We start from the raw sequence: 18,952 nt of genomic DNA, 5'->3' as shown, positions 1-18,952 counted from the left end.
TGTTCCAGAACACACTTCTAGGCCCTCCTCCTAAAGGCATCTATGTACACGTGTTTTTAAACTATTTGTCTCTTGAAGCCTTCTACTATATGTTTCAAAACACTTTTTCTAGCTATTTCCTTTGATATGAGCACACATCATACATAATACGTGATTGCCCTTCCCTCAGACCCGCTTCTCCCCACATTCTTCCTATTGTACCAGATGGCTCTACCATCTACACAGACACCAAAGCAAAAACTCATGAGGTCTTGATTCTTCTTTTTAACTAAACTGTCATGTCCAGTACAAACACAAGTCCTTTCAGTTCTATCAAAACATAACTCAAACCCATCTTCCTTCCACCTCCACTGCCACCTTTTTGGTCTAAGTAACATGAATTACTGCAATAGCCATATAACTGGATTCTCTGCTGTGTCTTCCCTATTTTTGCAATCAGTCAGCTCTTCACAGGATTTTAAGAATGACCATTTAAAAATGTATTTTTTTTACTTCTGTCTTAAAAATCCTGCTAATTATAGAAAAATATAGACAACTTTTTAAGAGTTATATGATTCCAGTTATTTAGCCACTGAGTAAATTTGGGCTTTCACAAAACCTCATATCCTTTGGCACCCATATATGTTCATATAGGCCTTCCCTGGGCACCTATTCTATAGTATTCCACCCATCAAGTCACTCTGATACATCATTAAGTTTCTTCATAACACTTATTTACTCTCTGCAGTTAGTGTTTTGGTGTATTTTCCTTTGTTTACATATTTTGTTTGTCTCTTCTCACTAGAATATAAGATCTAAAATGGCAAGAACATTATCTGCTTTCTACATTACCATATCTCCAGTGGTAAAACAGAGCTTGACAGATGATAGGTACTAAATAATATTTTATTGGGCAAATGGATGAATATGTGTATAACGGTAATTGGAAGAGCATACACCAAAATAGCTTCACTTTTGCTAGTGTTGTGCAAAAATAATTATTGATCTTTTAGCAATGCATTAATGTTTTTAGAGTGAAGGTGTTAACACTCAAGTGCAGCTGGAAGGCATATAATACATGTGCTTATAATAGTTTTTGAAAAAAAAGTATTTTAACTAAGATGAGGAATTACATAAAAGGACGTATAAAAATGAAAAAAATCAAACAAGATCAATAAGGTTATTAAGTTCTTGAAGAAAAAAACACTGAAGCATAAGATATTTATTTATTGGGTATATGCTTTGAGCCTTCTGAGAAGATTTTTATGAGTTATTCATCATAAACACAATGATGGACAATGTTAAGCTGACATCCACAAATTGTAGGTGTTTCTAGTGCTGGTGATACCTAAAGACAGTATGAATAATATTTAATATATTAATATTTGTGATATGCAATATGAATTTATAATAGAAATTCCATATAAAAGCCAATATGGGATTTTCTGAAACCATATTTCAACAAAACTTGAACATAACCAACATTTTAAGATTAAAAATTAAATTGAGATTTCTTCCATTACTTCTCTCTAATTTCTTACACATATAGTTAAAAAAAACACTGATTAAATCATAGCTTTGTTTATGTAAATTGCTGTAATAAACAAACATGTCTCTATTATCTAATTATCTATCTACTGTCTATTTGCCTATCTATCTATAATCTGTCTGTATACCTATCTATATTTTTTCTCATTCTCATCCCCATTTTTTAATAACATATAATATTATATTAACACAAATGATATTGCCAAAGTGGGAAAACTACTGATTTATGATTGACTGTAATGTTCAGTTTTTATTTGCTCCCCTTTCTTTAGAAATATATTGTCAATTTCCTCTGGGGAATATCACCCCCATGCACACTCACACTTTGAATTTATAGGTAGAGATAACCTTAGGGGTAGACTCAAATGGCTTATTCCATCAGTATATCCCTTCCTCCAGACCAAAATGATTGGTATGAATTAAAATCCAATCAGAAGCAAAGACCCCCTATGATGAAAAAAGAGTCTTTTATTTGGAAAAGGAGCATAAAAATAGGAGATACATGAAAGTTTTGGTTCCTTTGCTTCCAGGATATAGAAAAAATATCAAGTGGGGAGGAGCTTGATTATAAATTATCAAAGAATCCAGGATGAAATGATGGAGGGAAACTTGGAGGCAAAAATAATTCTCACAGACAAACTAGTGAAAATGAAAGTTGAGGAAGTACCAGTAATATAAGCATATGGAAAATGAAGTAAAATTTCCTTATAGAATAATCTTTGAAGTTCCATGCTGTAATGGAATTTAGTACAACATGTAACTAGCAACTGCATATTCTATAATATTTTCATCAATATTTCTTCTACATAGCTAATTATCCATGCAAATTAGTTAGGATTAGACTAGACTTATAAGAAGGATTAGACTAAACTTATAAGAAGGAAGGCAGAAATAAAGAAATAAATAATCCTACTCCCAGAGATAGCTATCAGAGACAGTATTTTTTCTCCAAGTTTCACTCTCTTTTCTAGTAAGAGTATGATACATTCCACCCCACTGTCTTGTGGCTTGCAGTCCATCCCAGTGACATTGGATTTAGCCATGGCTGAGAGCAGATTTAATGTACACCACATCTGAACAGATAATTTAAGAATTATTGCATGTTTCCACTAGATCTTTTGCTCTTTTTCTTCAGGAATGAAAATATAACATGGAAAGTAGGAGCTTCTAGATTCTAGATAAAAGACACATGGAGAAGACCAGCAGCTCATCCAGGGTAACCGTTAGTTGATATGTGACATTTGTCAATATATATTACTGATATTTTAATGTTACGTGTTACCATAGTAGAGATGACTAAATCTAGAGCTGTCTAAGAACTAGATGTAGGCATTTGAATTTTGTTATTGCTTTGCAAGACAGTAACTGAAATAGATGACATAGATGGATAGATAGATAGATAGATAGATGGACGGACATATAGATAGATGGCTAGAGACAAAGCTAAATATAATTGTGAACAGAATAAATTTTAACAGGTCAATTAAAATTTTTTTATTGCCATGTTTAATCAGTCATGGATGGCCATCAACTATATTTTCTTGAATACTCCAATGAATTTCTTATCTTAATTGTTCTGGAAAACTACATTAAATGCAACTCATAATTTAGCCATCTGGATGGATCCTATTTTGTATATTCCTGCATTAGTTAGACAGCATGTTTAAAGTAAGAAAGAGACTTTAGGTTAACACAGTGGGCTTAAAACCCATCTCTGATATTTTTGCTTGGACATGTTATTAACCTGCTCTGAGGCAATCTTGCCATTTCTGAAATGAGAATAATGTTTACACAGCATAGAGTTGTGAGGCTTCAAGGTCATAGGAGGGGCCACTAGCCTAGAGTTTCAGGTTTCAGGAGTTCTTCCTGGATAAAATGATGTCTAATTTAGGCAGGAAGAGTAGGTAGAATTTGGCTGGATGAATATGGAGTAGAAGAGAAGAGGCATGTTCCTGGGAATGGGAAATAGATGGATAAAAGCTTGGGATAAGAGAGAATGAAATCCCCTGTGGTGTGTCTGTAGTGTAAAGTTCAGAAGCAGTGAAAAGCCATCAATAGAAGAGGCAGCAAGGATAGAGACTTGTAAGCTAAATTCTAGAGTTTAGACACTAATCTAAGTATAAGTAGATGTCAGTGAAGGATTTTAAACTTCTGACAAGATCATATTTTTTCAAAGTGCTTTCTCTATTCAAAATGAGAAAAATTAATTCTGGAAAAGAAAGACTAGAGGCTGACAAACTAATTAGAGGCTGCTGCAATGTAAAATTTTCCTGAGCGGCTTCACAATATCACCCCTGGGTAGAGGTAGATGAATTTAAAAGTAATCTAAAAGGTAAGCACTGTGGGGATTTAATTTGTGGGATAGCTGCGAGGGAGAAGGAAGACTCCATGCACAATGCCCATGTTTCTGGCTTGAGCAGTAGATTATTTCACTGAGATTATACATTATACATTATGCATTAGGAGAATGATTGTTTGGAAAAGAAGTTAAAAATCTCAGTTGCTTTCCACTTAAATTTGAGGTTACTGCAAAAGATTCCAGTGGAAATGACTAAAGTTCAGGAGAGAAATCTGGTGAGGACAGATTTGAAGCCATAGGACAAGATTTTATCATCTATGGAGAGTGGGTAAACTAGAGTGGAAGGGAAAACAGTTTACAATAAAGCAGTTAAGAACAAGTCTGTAATGACTGAAAAGAGGAAAATGACAATGCAAATAATTATGAAAAGATTCAGGAGAATCAGAAAAATATCATTCTAATTTGACTTGAAACTAGCATGACTTGTTTTAAGAGGAGATTGGGTAATACTTCAAATGCCGTGAGAGAAACCTAGGGAATGTTTTTGAGGTTTTAAATAAGGAGTTCACTGATGGTGTTGCTTACAAACATTTTGTAGGGTGGGAGGAGATGGGTGGGAAGACAGATTACAACGGATTAAAGATTGAGTGTTGCTTGCAAAGTAATTCTGATCTGCCAGTTACCAAGGATTCTCAGATGTCTTTGCATTTACTTGAGCTCAGATTCTTATGGGTAATTTTTTTTCTTTTACTGTCATAGCACCAACTGACACTTATATTCTGCTATTACTCTTAGCATCCATCTTTGTTTCTCTACTTTTATACATACACAAAGTCATATGACTACTTGTGGTTTTGTTCATTGTCTATCTCACCTATCTGTCATCTACCTATAGTCATTCCATTTCTAATGTAAGTTGTATATAATTAAATTTAATATATTAAATTATTTTTTAATTGACATGACGAATTTCATAAGTTCATTTGATCACAAATAAATAAGAAGTGTTTTGATAGCCTAGGCTTAATACTTTACTTATGTTTTTGAGTATTCTTGTGATTTGTTGCTATCACTGCATTTTATTCCAATTTTCAAATGGTCTTGAGAGTTCAAAGCTGGACTAATAAGAATAAAGCATAACTAATAAATAATATGGATTTAAGCAATACATGCAATATGCTAACACATATAGCTTTAAACCAATCACGATTTTAGTTAATATGAAATAAAGTATAATGGTCATCTCAAAGCATGTGCAGTACCCGATTAATAAAAAGAAAATCAGCCCCATCATTTCTATTTATCTATTGTATTAAAATTACCTTAATATTGTAAGAGAGGCAAAACTTTACCTTCTTAGGGTCTCTGACTGGGCCTAAGAAGTAAAGCAACATAAAACAGATTAAAAAAAGAAAAGCATACAGATGTCTACATGTATGATACATGGGATTCCCCATAAAAAAAATGAAGACCCAAAGAAGTGGCTTCTGCCTAAGTGGTTTTTGTTTTATGAGGTTAAATGAAGACAGGCAATTGTGGAAAAGTAAGCTAAAATATATGAGAGTAAAGGAAGGTAAGAGTTATTTTAACAAGCCCTGTTTGCACACATTTCTCAGGGCCTCTACTCCCCATCTCTGGTGATAAGAATGTTTCTTTCTTCCTGGAATAGAGAAGGCATCCTTATCATGGGAGTTTTATCTCCTGCTTTTAGGTAAAAAGAGAGAGGTCAGAGTGCTCCTCTTGCGTCTGCTGTTTTTCAAGTGTCTTTAACTCAAAATAATCCTTATGCCAAAAGGGCATATATTAAGGTGCCACCCTTCAATATTTAAGCATCAATCGCGGAGAAGAGATATTTCTTAAGTTAAATGTTGTTTATTTTTATATGAGAAAGAATGAAATTTTCCTGAGAAGTATTTTTAAAATTGTGTCCATGTTAAATCTCCTGGCTTGTCTCTCATTCTGCCCAACTCTCTTAGGAGAAATCTCATTAAGAAAATGAAATTGCTCTTAATTCTGTCACTATAGATAGCTCTGGATGACATAAAATTAATGCTGTCCCAGTACACATCTAAAATGCAAACCAATCAAGCTTTTTTGCTGCTGAGGCATACTTAACTGACAACATTCAGATAGAATGAATGATCTTTGACAACTTTAATGTAATACCTCGACATCCTTCAAGCAAAAGAAGTAATTCTGATGGCTTCTTTTTAATGTGAACCGTATTCTAAATATTACCAACATATGTAACTATGCATGGTGACTTCTACATCCTTGGTAAAGCATATTTTGTAGATTATTTATTTCATTAATCTTTTTGCTATAGCCATAGATTCAACTGCTAGTAAAGATGATTTTTTAGAAAAGCTCTTCTAGAAAATGTTACACTTTGTCAGTTATACAGGAAAGGGTGATGGGAAGGTTTTTTTTTTTTTGCGGTACACGGGCCTCTCACTGCTGTGGCCTCTCCCGTTGCGGAGCACAGGCTCCGGACGCGCAGGCTCAGCGGCCAATGGCTCACGGGCCCAGCAGCTCCGCGGCATGTGGGATCCTCCCGGACCTGGGCACGAACCCGTGTCCCCTGCATCGGCAGGCGGACTCCCATCCACTGCACCACCAGGGAAGCCCTGGGAAGGTATATTTGATTACTCATTCTACAATCCTCCAAAGACTCAGAAAGTTTTCCCAAGTTTCTCAGGTTATATTTATGTACACATGCACTATATGTATATATGTGTGTGTGTAAAGTATATAGTTTTATTTTAGATAATCATACAAAAAATTCACATGAACATTTCCTGAACCATTTGTACAAGCAATTTAAATCAAGGATTACAGAGCAATTTCTGTTGCTGTGTTGTCTTTTCATTTATAGTTATATTGATCTTATTAGTACCACCTTAGTGTACCTGGTAAAATATATATGAAAACATAAATGGAAAAAGGACAGAGGTGATTTTTAATGTAAATTATATATTCTAAATGAGTAAGGTCAAAAGAAGCCATGATTTGCTAGACAAACATTTTGGCTTTGCAATGCTTTAAGTAGAAAAAAGTAGTGGGAAAATTAAATCATCACACAATATCAAGAAGTGTAGATATATAAAATTCAATAGAAACTGCATTGCAGACATCAGTGCCATATATACTGTATAAAGAAATGTAATTACAGTAGAACAACACCCTCAGTCCTATTAAATTTATGTTACTTTGATTTTTAGGTTTATTATTTCATGTGTTAATAATAAGTAAATTAATCATAGTTTTATATTTCTATGTAATTAATAAATATTATAATAAAATAATTTAAAGTCATGCTGATGAGTAACAAAATAGTTATCCCTTTGAAGTGTATTTCATATACTACTCAGTGAAGATAGCTTACCTAGATGTCAACATGGAACAGTTTAGCAAATGACCAATAGGTTTGATCTTTCCATTCTGCATTTTTAATAAAAATAAATAAAATAGGATAACAAATGGTGGGGAGAGGTGTTTTTTGACCTCATTCTCAACCTTAATATTATGTAGCGACATTGGCTAAAATCAGTTATTAATGGCCATTTCCACATTATCCAACCAAAAGTTCTCACCTTTGTGAAAAGGCACTATGCATGTTTGAGCTTTGCTAGAGGACATAAAGCTGAAGAAAAGTAAGTGAACTGACTCAGTAAATAAAACATCACAAGGCATTATTCTTCTATTCACATAATTTCAGACTATAATGCTCATGTTAAGATAAAAATTTTTTTCTTTTATTTTGCTTTGTTGCAAGCTCAATTTGTTCCAGAAACAGATTCTGTTCCTCAGCCTTTTATATCAGACTAGCAGAACTCATTCTATATCAAATATATTGAAATTTTATAGAGAGGTCATGTTATGATAGACAGAAGAAAATGATATTTCAGGCAATTTCACAAGTGATTCTATAGAGATTTCTCATTTAAAACTCAACCAGAACCATCATGTATACCTGACCTCCCTCCAAGAATCCCATTTGAATGGAGAAAGAAAATTTAAAAATTAATAGCACTACAGCACCAAAAAATAAAATACGAAGTATGTCACTGATAGATGAAAATATTTAAGGAACTTCTGGGAAATAGCAAACAGATGACACTTGATTGAAAAAAATTAAGATCGGGCTTCCCTGGTGGCGCAGTGGTTGGGGGTCCGCCTGCCGATGCAGGGGACACGGGTTCGTGCCCAGGTCCGGGAGGATGCCAAATGCCACGGAGCGGCTGGGCCCATGAGCCATGGCTGCTGGGCCTGCGTGTCCGGAGCCTGTGCTCCGCGACGGGAGAGGCCACAGCGGTGGGGGGCCCGCATACCGCACACACACACAAAAAACAATTAAGATCAAGAAAACTAATCAAAATTGGCTAGGACATAGTGGAGAATGCTTCTTGCCAGGAGAGCCCCAAAGAAACTCATTGTCAAGAATATAGTGAACAATCAGCCTTAAGTTTATCATCAAGAAATAATGGATGAATGGGCAGTTTGAAAAACAGGGTGGGACCTATGCCTACCCTTCAAATCCAAATCTCCAATTAAAGCAAGCAAAGTTACAGGGAAGAAGGGAAGTGTTGGTGAGAAGCAGGAGAAATTGTATAGGCAGTGAGAGAGATTTGTAATCAGGCCTGAGGTAAGTTCCGATTTTTAAAATTGATGTACAATAAAAAAGGCAATGCTTTCTGTGCATAAGTAAAACCACAAGGCTTATGAATTAAAGTCTTTGGGGCACTCATTTTCCTATTATCTGCATATACTTCCTGAACAGAAGTGTGCTAATCAGAATACCCTAATCACTCCTATGCAGAGTCCTACATTTATAATTTACTATTTGGAGGGGCCAGGGTTATGGAATGAGATTTATACACTTGTCAAGAAATTCTTTCCCTCATCCCCATATTATGTAACCTTATTTGTTATCCAGAAATAGTATACCAACAATGATTACTAAACATTTGAGGCAAATAAGAACATAAACAAATAATCCACAATAAGAAACTAAACAACCACACAAGAGGGTTTGAAAAGCAGTTATGTCATGGAAACAAAAATTTTTGTAAATAAACTTTCAAGTTTAGAACAGCTTAAGATTTATAGAATTATTGGAAGATAGTGTAGACATTTTCTCTATGGTACACACTCAGTTTCCCTGTTATTAATATCTTATATGAATATGGTGCATTTGTCACACAATAAGATTATTAACTAAAATCCATACTTTATTATAATTTCCTCAGTTTTTTCCTAATCTATTTTTTCTGTTCTAGAATTCAATTCAGATTGCATTATATTTAGTAGTTATGTCTCCTTAGGCTACTTTAGATTGTGAAACTTTTTCAAAATTTCCTTGACGCTTTCAGTTTTTTATGACCTTGACGGTGTTGAGTGTTACTAGTCAGATGTTTTATAGAATATCTCTCAATTGGGATTTGTATGATGTTTTTCACAAGATTGGACCCAGGTGTCTTGGGAGAACGAGTATAGATGTACAGTGCATTTTCATCACATCCTATTAAGTATATATTCTATCAATATGACTTATCACTGTGATGCTAACCTAAATCACGTGGCTTGAGATAGACTTTGTCAGGTTTCTCCACTGTAAAGTTACTTTTATTATTTCTCTCTTCCAAACTGTACTTTTGGGAGCAAGTCACTATATACAGCCCAAACTTAAGAAGTAAAGACTTATGGTCTACCTCCTAAAGGGAAGAGTATCGAAAAATTATTCTGCACAGGAGATTTATTTATTCTCTCTCATTTATTTATTCTATCATTGATAGATATCAGTAGAGACTCATGGACATTTATTTTGTACATTGGGATGTAATCCAATACTACTCATTACTGTTGTTCAAATGGTTACCTATTTGGTCACTGGGGAAACTTTCAGTGTTCCTGTATGCCTTTTGTATGTTTGTTTGTTTATTTAAACACTTTTATTTCCTGGCATTGCAAGATGGTCCGGTCTCATCCTGTATTACTGCTCTAGTCATAGAAGTCGCCATTTTTTCCAAGGAGTTATACGATTGTAAACTTACCCTCATGTATACATGTTAAATGTTTCTGTATGTAACCAAATGTATCTACATTAAACTAGAGTTCATGCTAATGACTCCAGCTCTAATCCATTACCACGTAGATCTTTTTACCTATTTCCCCTGCTTATTGTAACCTCCCATTCCAACAGAAAAACATCTACTATCACTCCCACCCCTACCCAATTAGTTAATAGTTCAATTCCTTATTCAGGTGTACTGATTTCAGAATTATTATCCCATACTCTGCTGAGGTGGTGGAAGGTTGGGGAAGAGCATTATCCATTAGAGCAGATGTGTTTATGTACAGTTCCTTTTTCCTTTATTGCCACTTGTTTCCAAAGTTGCTTAGGTCAGTACCTTATCCCCTCACTGCCTTAGATTAGTTTATTTCATATATTTGTAATACATTTAGATCATTTTACTACAACCTGTGTCATTCTAGGACACTCTGACCTCTTAAAAAATATATGTATTTTTTAATTTACATGGATTCAGGTTTACACTTTGTACTGTAAATTTCAACATGTTTTGATAAATGCATAGGATAAAAGTATAAACAATTAGAGTATCACACAGGACAGTTTTATGACATTAAAAAAATCCTGTATTTCAGCTATTTAACCCCCTCCTCAACTTCCAAGCCCTTGGTAACACCTGATCTGTTTACTGTCTTTTTGTTTCACCATTTTCAGAATGTCATATTATTGAAGTCATAAACTGTGTAGCTTTTTCAGACTGTCTTTTTTCCCTAGCAATATGAATTTAAAGTTTCTCCATGTCTTTTCATGGCTTGATACTTCACTTCTTTTTATTGTTGAATAATATTCCATTGTATAAATGTACCATAGTTTGTTTACCCATTAACCTATTAAGGGACATTGTAGATACTTCCATTTTTGGGTTATTATGGATAAAACTTCTATATATATTTATATACAGACTTTTGTGTGGACATAATGTTTCAACCGAATTGGGTAAACACCAAGCATGTGCAATTGTTGGATTATATGGTAAGAGCATGTTTAGTCTTGTAAGAAACTATCAAAATATCTTCCCATGTGTCTGTAGCATGTTCCATCCCCACCAGCAATGAATGAAGTTCCTGTTGCCTGAATCTTTGTCAGCAATTGGCATTAATCAAATTTTGGATTTTAACCAATCTAAATGGTGTGTACTGGTATCTCATTATTTTAATTTACAATTTTCTAAGGACAAATAATATTGAGCATTTTTTCATATGCTTTGCCATCTTTATACCTTCTCTGGTGAGGGATCTGCTCAGATGTTTTTGCCCATTTTTAAAAATTGAAGTATAGTTGATTTACAACATTGTGTTAGTCTCAGGTGTACAGCAAAGTGATTCAGTTATATATATATATATATATATATATATATATATATATATATATATATATGTCTCTCTATATATTTCCGATTATTTTCCATTATAGGTTATTGCAAGATATTGAATACTTTACCCTGTGTTATACAGTAAATCCTTGTTGCTTGTCTATTTTATGGATAGTAGTTTGTATCTGTTAATCCCATACTCCTAATTTACCCTCCTCATCCTCTCCCCTTTGATAACCATAGTATGTTTTCTATGTCTGTGAGTCTGTTTCTGTTTTGTATATAGATTTATTTGTATTACTTTTAAAAGTTTGCATATAAGTAATATCATATAATATTTGTCTTTCTCTGTCTAACTTCACTTAGTATCGTATTTTCTAAGTCCATCCATGTTGCTGCAAAATGGCATCATTTCATTCTTTTTTTATGGGTGAGTAATAGTTCATTATATATATATATATATATATATATATATATATATATATATATATATATGCCACATCTTCTTAAACCAATCATCTGTTGATGGGCGTTTGGGTTGTTTCCATGTCTTGGTTATTGCAAATAGTGTTGCTATGAACATTGGAGTGCATGTACCTTTATGAATTAGAGTTTTCTTCTTTTCTGGATATATGCCTAAGAGTGGGATTGATGAATCATATGGTAGCTCTACTTTCAGCTTTTTAAGGAACCCCCATACTGTTTTTCATAGTGGCTGTACCAATTTACATTCCCACCAACAATGTAGGAGGTTTCCTTTTTCTCCACACTCTCTTAAGCATATAGTATTTGTAGACTTTTTAATGATAGCCAATCTGACTGGTGTGAGGTGATACCTCATTGTGGTTTTGATTTGCATTTCTCAAATAATTAGCTATTTTGAGCATCTTTTCATGTGCCTATTGGCCATCTATACGTCTTCTTTGGACAAATGTCTATTTAGGTCTTCTGCCCATTTTTCAATTGGGTTGTTCAATTTTTTACTGTTGAGTTGTATGAGCTGTTTGTATATTTTGGAAATTAACCCCCTGTTGGTGGTATCATTTGCAAATATTTTCTCCCATTCCATGGGTTGTCTTTTCATTTCATTTATGGTTTCCTTTGCTGTGCAAAGCTTTTAAGTTTGATTAGGTCCCATTTGTTTATCTTTGCTTTTATTTCTTTTTCTTTATGAGACTGATCTAAGAAAATATTGCTACAGTTTATGTCTGAGAATATTTTGCCTATGTTCTCTTCTAGGAGTTTTATGGTGTCATGTGTTGTATTTAGGTCTTTAAACCATTTGAGTTTATTGTTGTGTATAGTGTGAGGGAGTGTTTACATGAGACTGTCCAACTTTCTCAACACCACTTGCTGAGGAGACTGTCTTTTCTCCACTGCATATTCTTGCCTCCTTTGTTGTAGATTAATTAAGCATGGGTGTGGATTTATTTCTGGGATCTCTATTCTGTTCCTTTGATCCATATGTCTGTTTTTGTGCCAATACCATGCTGTTTTGATTACTGTAGCTTCATAGTATTGTCTGAAGTCTGGGAGGGTTATGCCTCCAGCTTTGTTCTTTTTCCTCAGGATTGCTTTCTTTTGCCCATTTATCAATTGAATTTTTTGTTGTCTTGCTGAATTTTTAAATTCTTTGTGTATTATTATTTTTCCATTTATATAAGATAAAAAACAAACTCAAATTCTAATCTTTTTTAAACTTAAGCATTCATTAGCTGTTAATATATCTTAAGGAAAACAAATCTGGAGTTTGCATGCTTTTTGGATTCACTTGTTTTTAATTTCTTATGGTAAATTACTTTTAAAACTGCTTATTAGAAAAATTGAATCCTAGGAAAAAACCTAGAAACAAAATACTACAGATATTAACTTTTTAAATTTATAATATAAAAATGAATCTTTTATTCTTCTTGTACATATAAGAATTATTTTCCTGAATTCATCATTTATTTATGACAAAAGACCAGTAACTTCACAAAATAGACAAGAATTGCTTTATGAATACTCAATTCAACCTACTTGAATGTATAGACCAACTGATGTTTATATTTTTCATTATTGCTTATTTAACACCTTAACAATCAATTGCTTTACAAGCATTATTCTTAACATAGTTTATTATACAAACTATTATTATTTATTCAGAGTAGAGTAAAAATGTTAAGGTGTTTTGATTGTTTCATGTCTTTATTAATGCTAAGCCTAGGCTTATGTTCAGAGAATATAAAAAGTATTTCCTGTACTATCTGTATAATTTCTCCTTTTCATTATTGATACAAACTGGAATTATGTCTGTATCCAACAAAATTATGTCTATAAAGTTTACATAACATTTCAGATAACTTGTCATCTGTCTTAATAATTAGCATTCATCACCTCATAGAAGTTAAGACACACCTGATTTGATGTAATAAAAAGTGTTCATGATGCAGTTTCTTAGGTACTGAGACTCATTTTTCCTTATGGTTAGTGTTCTGGCTATCTTCCATGGGCATTTCAAGATCCAGTCTCCACCCTGATCTATTTGTGTTGTCTCAACAGCTTTCTTTCCTTCTGGCTTCTGCTGTGTTGCCCAATGGAATGCACCTTACTAAGGATTGATTATATACTACTTAGTATCCCTCAGTTCAGACTCAGTTGTCTGTCTGTTCCCCAACCAGAAATCACAGGTTCTGTAAGATAATCCTCTTCACCTCTTCAAACCTCTCTTCTGCTCCCTCCCTTTTCCCTTTTTTCACATTCTCTCTCATTCTTTCTCTCTCTCTCTTCTATTTTCTCTCTGTCTCTCTTTCCCTAGTAAAGTGATCTTATTTGTTACCTAGACAAAATTGACTGTAAATGTTTTCAAAAATATTAAACATACTTTCCCACATTTCCATGAAAAAAAGAGGAAATAAATAAAATTTTACTCAGAATAAACAGTGGACAAAATCCCTCTATATCATAAATAATCTTTTTTTTTTTTTTTTTTTGCAGTAAGTGGGCCTCTCACGCTGTGGCCTCTCTCGTTGCGGAGCACAGGCTCCGGACATGCAGGCTCAACGGCCATGGCTCACGGACCCAGCCGCTCTGCGGCATGTGGGATCCTCCCGGACCGGGGCACGAACCCGTGTCCCCTGCATCGACAGGCGGACTCTCAACCACTGTGCCACCAGGGAAGCCCAAATATTCTTTTTTATTATTTGGGATTGTAAAAGATCTGTTCAGTTTGCTAAAATTGTCAAAGAATGTATGTATTTAAAGAAGAAAAGATGTAAATATATATACTTAATTAATTTGCTCCTAATTACTGTAATGATCTTAATAAGTCACTGTGAAGATGACTTTCTCTACCCATAATGTATGACTGTATAATAATTGCCAATTTACAGCAAAACTATCATTACAAATATAATGATTAAAGAATCACAATGCACTGATAATATTTTGATGTATCATACTAGAAAATAAAATATTCTATGTTACTTGCATCTCATGCTTTCTTTACCAGATATAACTCTAAACTAATAAATGTTGACAGTCATTATGGTAGAAAATGTGTTCATTTAGCTTCTAGCATACAGAGAACTTAATATAAAAGGTATATTTAAGCAGTGTAATTTGTTGGATACTTTCATGTTGATTAAAAACAAAGAACAAATGCAAAAAAGAAAAATATCATGTGTCATTTGATTGAATAAGCAAAAAAGAATTATACTTCAATTTAAATCAAATCCCATTTGAGATATAAAAATTTCAAATTTTCTTTCTTAGCTGAATTTATTCTTTGTAGTTCTGTAGTACTCATATTAACAATTACCTTGCAATTCAGACCCTGAGACTTATGATTCATGCCTTTTATTAGCTACTGAAAATGTCGATTTATATGTAAAATAATGTTTAGATTGAATTTTAACATGAAATATAATTTTGAGTAGTGCTATATAAGCACAGGCTTAGGAAAAACTAAAGGATTTTTAGAAATCGGGAAAACCAAAGTCCCTGTTAAGATTACCAATCTAACTTCAACAACAAACTAAATTTTTATTAACCATTGTCAAACCTTGCCCCAATCATCATTATTACTTTAAATCTCTCTTAATTATGGTACATTGGAAATTGGCTGCTGGCTAGTGCCTTCTTCTAATCCTGTTTTTTTTTTAAACCATAAAATTAGTTTTAAATCAATTCTTTACATTACTTAATCCTTCAGACTTAATTAAATTCTGAAACACCATTATCTGATTTGTATTGTGTTATAACAATGCTATCCCATGGGTTACATTGCTGCTGGCTATTTTTCCAAAACTATTTTTATGGATACTTTGAGCTTACTTTCATTGTCAAAAATTGGTTATATCTTATTTTAACAAAAGTTTGACAAGTGTGAATTTTCTTCACCAATAATGCAACAAAGTAAAGAATGGGAGATAGTCTTCACAGCCACAGCAACATTGTCCAGGGGGCATAACAAGTAGAATATCAAAGCCATAGAAATGCAAAGTGTGAATCAGGGAATTGTTTCATCGTCAGCTAAATAACTGGCATACAGAATTAAAATTATATTGTTTACACTGAAGACATTTTTAATATTTTGCATGATCCATAGTTAGTATCAGTGACATTTTAGGCTCTTCCCTTTCTTCCAAGACTGTTTTATTTCCAGTGTAAAAAGGTGTTAAGCATCTAATTCGGCAAGACTCAACTATCTAATTCTCTTCTGTTCACAGTAATGTTGAAAAATTTAGATTTACATTTTATATGACATCTTGAACATTTTTATTAAATATATCCACATGCATATAGTATTTCATTTAAGTAGTTCTTTTATTTACTATCTAGATTATATTCCCCTAAAATTAGCTCTGGCTATTTGCAATGGTCTATAAATTTTTGTAATCAGCATTAAAAATATACTGAAATATTCTCAAGTCATTTGCCATAGAAAAAAGCTAAAATGAAGAAACAACACAAAAATCTAAATAAGAAATAGAATATACATTTGTTGGACAGAGACTGTCTTTGAAGTGATTAAAGTAGCACACAAAAGTGTTTAAAGTAGAAATATTAGAATGTGTTGATATACTATCAGTACTGATATACTATATAATATTGATATACTATATCAATCTATCCATTGATATACTTTTCCCTCTAAATCTTAAATTAGCCTGGTTATAAATATTTAGTTTCCTTTCTTAAATGGATGTAGTCATGTTTTTATTTAATTTCAAAAGGAATCATATTTCTTATTCAAGGGTCCTCTGGGAGACATTTTTGTAATGTCATATTTTTTTAGAATGTGTGTGTTCCAAATTCAGAGATGTTAGCACAGTACCAATAAAAATTCCAAACTAGAGATGTAGTGAAAAAATAAGAACTGAGAGCTGGAAAAAGCCTTAGTGGTCATGTAGCCTATCCCCCTCATTTTACAGCCTAAGATTGGAGAACAGCAAGAGTACGTGATGTTCACCAGATCAGGAGAGCAAATTTATCATAAAGCTAGGACTTGAACTCACATCTCCTAGGGACCTGACACCCAGAACAAGCCCTCCTTGCACTCTACTAGTTAATGATAGTAGTATTTATAGTTATGTATGACTAAATTTATTCTATACATTCTTCTGTCTTCAAATTATATCTTTAATTAGATACCTTAATCACATTATTTTAATATAAATTTGTAATTTAAAGTTAACTACAAGAAGCATGAAAGATAGATTGTGTGTTAAAATAAAGGCACATTAGTTTTTAAGAATGTCATAATTTGAAAATACAGATTTGAGTAAATCAAATATAATCCATGTTAAGGATACAATATGCTAAAGTTCTAAGATTCACCAGTAGATCTCGTTGGTTAGTACTTGTAAATGGACAGTGGCAAATTTTGGAAACTGTCAAGTCATTCTTTTTGTCATTCTCTGCTGAGTCAGGGGACAAACCAATTTCTATTAATTATAAGTAAAATTAATTTTCTATTAATTATACATAAAATTTTTCATTCTGATACATTAGGGTAACATATTAAATTTCTTGACATATTTTATGTTCCCTGTGTTTGCATCCCAAAGTATTCCATTCTAGTATCCCACTTTTTGCAATTCCTTTTCATGTATAAGTACTAATTGCTCCTTTTTTCTTCTTTAAAAGAAAGTCAGCTTTATTAATTTATAATTTGCACACCAGCTCTTTAATGCAGGAAATTTAATGTATATATTAATGGATGAACAGATAAATGGAAAGACATACTTGTGCACATAAGGCAATACTGTATAAATAATTTACATCTTTTTTTATTCTTTCTACATATAAGAATCTTTCTGCCATTAGAGTTTTATCATTCATAATGGCTGCATGTTATTCCAGTGTATGCATTTACCTAACTTATTCAATTATTTCCTTTTTTCTGTGCTTTTAAATTATTGCTAGTTTGAGCAATTGTAAGAAAGGGTTGAATATCTTTGACCATATGTTGAGGGCAGCATTCTGCATTGTTTTCTTAAAAGAAATTCCCAGAAGTAGAAGTTTGGGTTCAAAGGAATGGTTCATTTAATATTGTTGCTAAATTATGGGAAATGATTATCTCAAGCTATTATTGATACTTTATTTGCCTTAAAGTTGATCTATATTGTTTTAACATTTAATTTAATTAGAAGATAATATTCAATAATTAATTGTTCATTTCTTGGTTACTTATATAGCTGACAGTTTATGAGCTCTTTGAGTTTGTTTATTCACATTTTTCTTTAACATATTGAAAACCCTATTAAGGATCAAGAGATATTTTTAATGTGTGTAAGATGTTGTTTTTCTTTCCTTTACACATTGTTTGATAACCCCAACTTTTATATCAATACAATGTTATGATCTCTATAATGTCTGTGGGTTTTATAGTCATAATTATTTTAAATTTTTGATATTGGTTATTTGTGTCTTATTTTTTTGATCAATTTCTCCAGAGGTATGTTAATTCATCTATCTTTTAAGTAACCTAGTGTAAAACTTTAAATCATTGAGTGAAATTTTTTAACATACTTTTAAGAATTTAACTCAAATTTGGAATATTTCCCTTCTATTTTCTTTAGATCAAATTTCCTGCTCTTTACATTTTTGAGATAGTTGCATAGGTCACTGATTTTCAGAATTTTTGTCTTTTAATATATAACTGTATAACTATAAAATTCCCTTCAAGTACTGATTTACTTAAATTTAATGTTTTGATGTGTTGTATTTTCATTATAATTTTTATTTAAAAAAATTAAATTTCATTAACACAGCCTTCTATACATCTCTAGTATAGTATTTAACTCACAATGTTCTAATTATTTACATATGTCTATATTTCATTCGATATTATAAATATCTTGAGGACAATACTATATATAGATGCTAGTCCAAACTAGAACCTGGCACATGGAAAATGTTGGGGTGAGACTTGGGGGGGCATTCATTACCCCTAGATTTAGGGTTCCAAATGAAAGACCATCCTTTAAGACAGCCATGTCCTAACTTACAGAATATCCTCTTCACTACACCTCCCACCCTGAGAAAAGAAAATGATTTACATGTTTGATGTGTTTTGAGAAAGGACTTAAAATGTATGTCTCAGTTCTTTCTCTTTTCTACTTTTACACTTCTCCTGCCAACAGAGAACACATATTCTCACCTCACTGATATCAGAAAGTTAGGGGTAGACCACTTTGGACAGCTATACTGTCAAGCTGTTCCTATACTTGGATGTGTA

The sequence above is a fragment of the Phocoena phocoena genome, chromosome 7 (genome assembly GCF_963924675.1).
Source record: "Phocoena phocoena chromosome 7, mPhoPho1.1, whole genome shotgun sequence".
In the NCBI taxonomy this organism is placed as follows: domain Eukaryota; kingdom Metazoa; phylum Chordata; class Mammalia; order Artiodactyla; family Phocoenidae; genus Phocoena; species Phocoena phocoena.
This window is presented reverse-complemented; position numbering follows the sequence as displayed.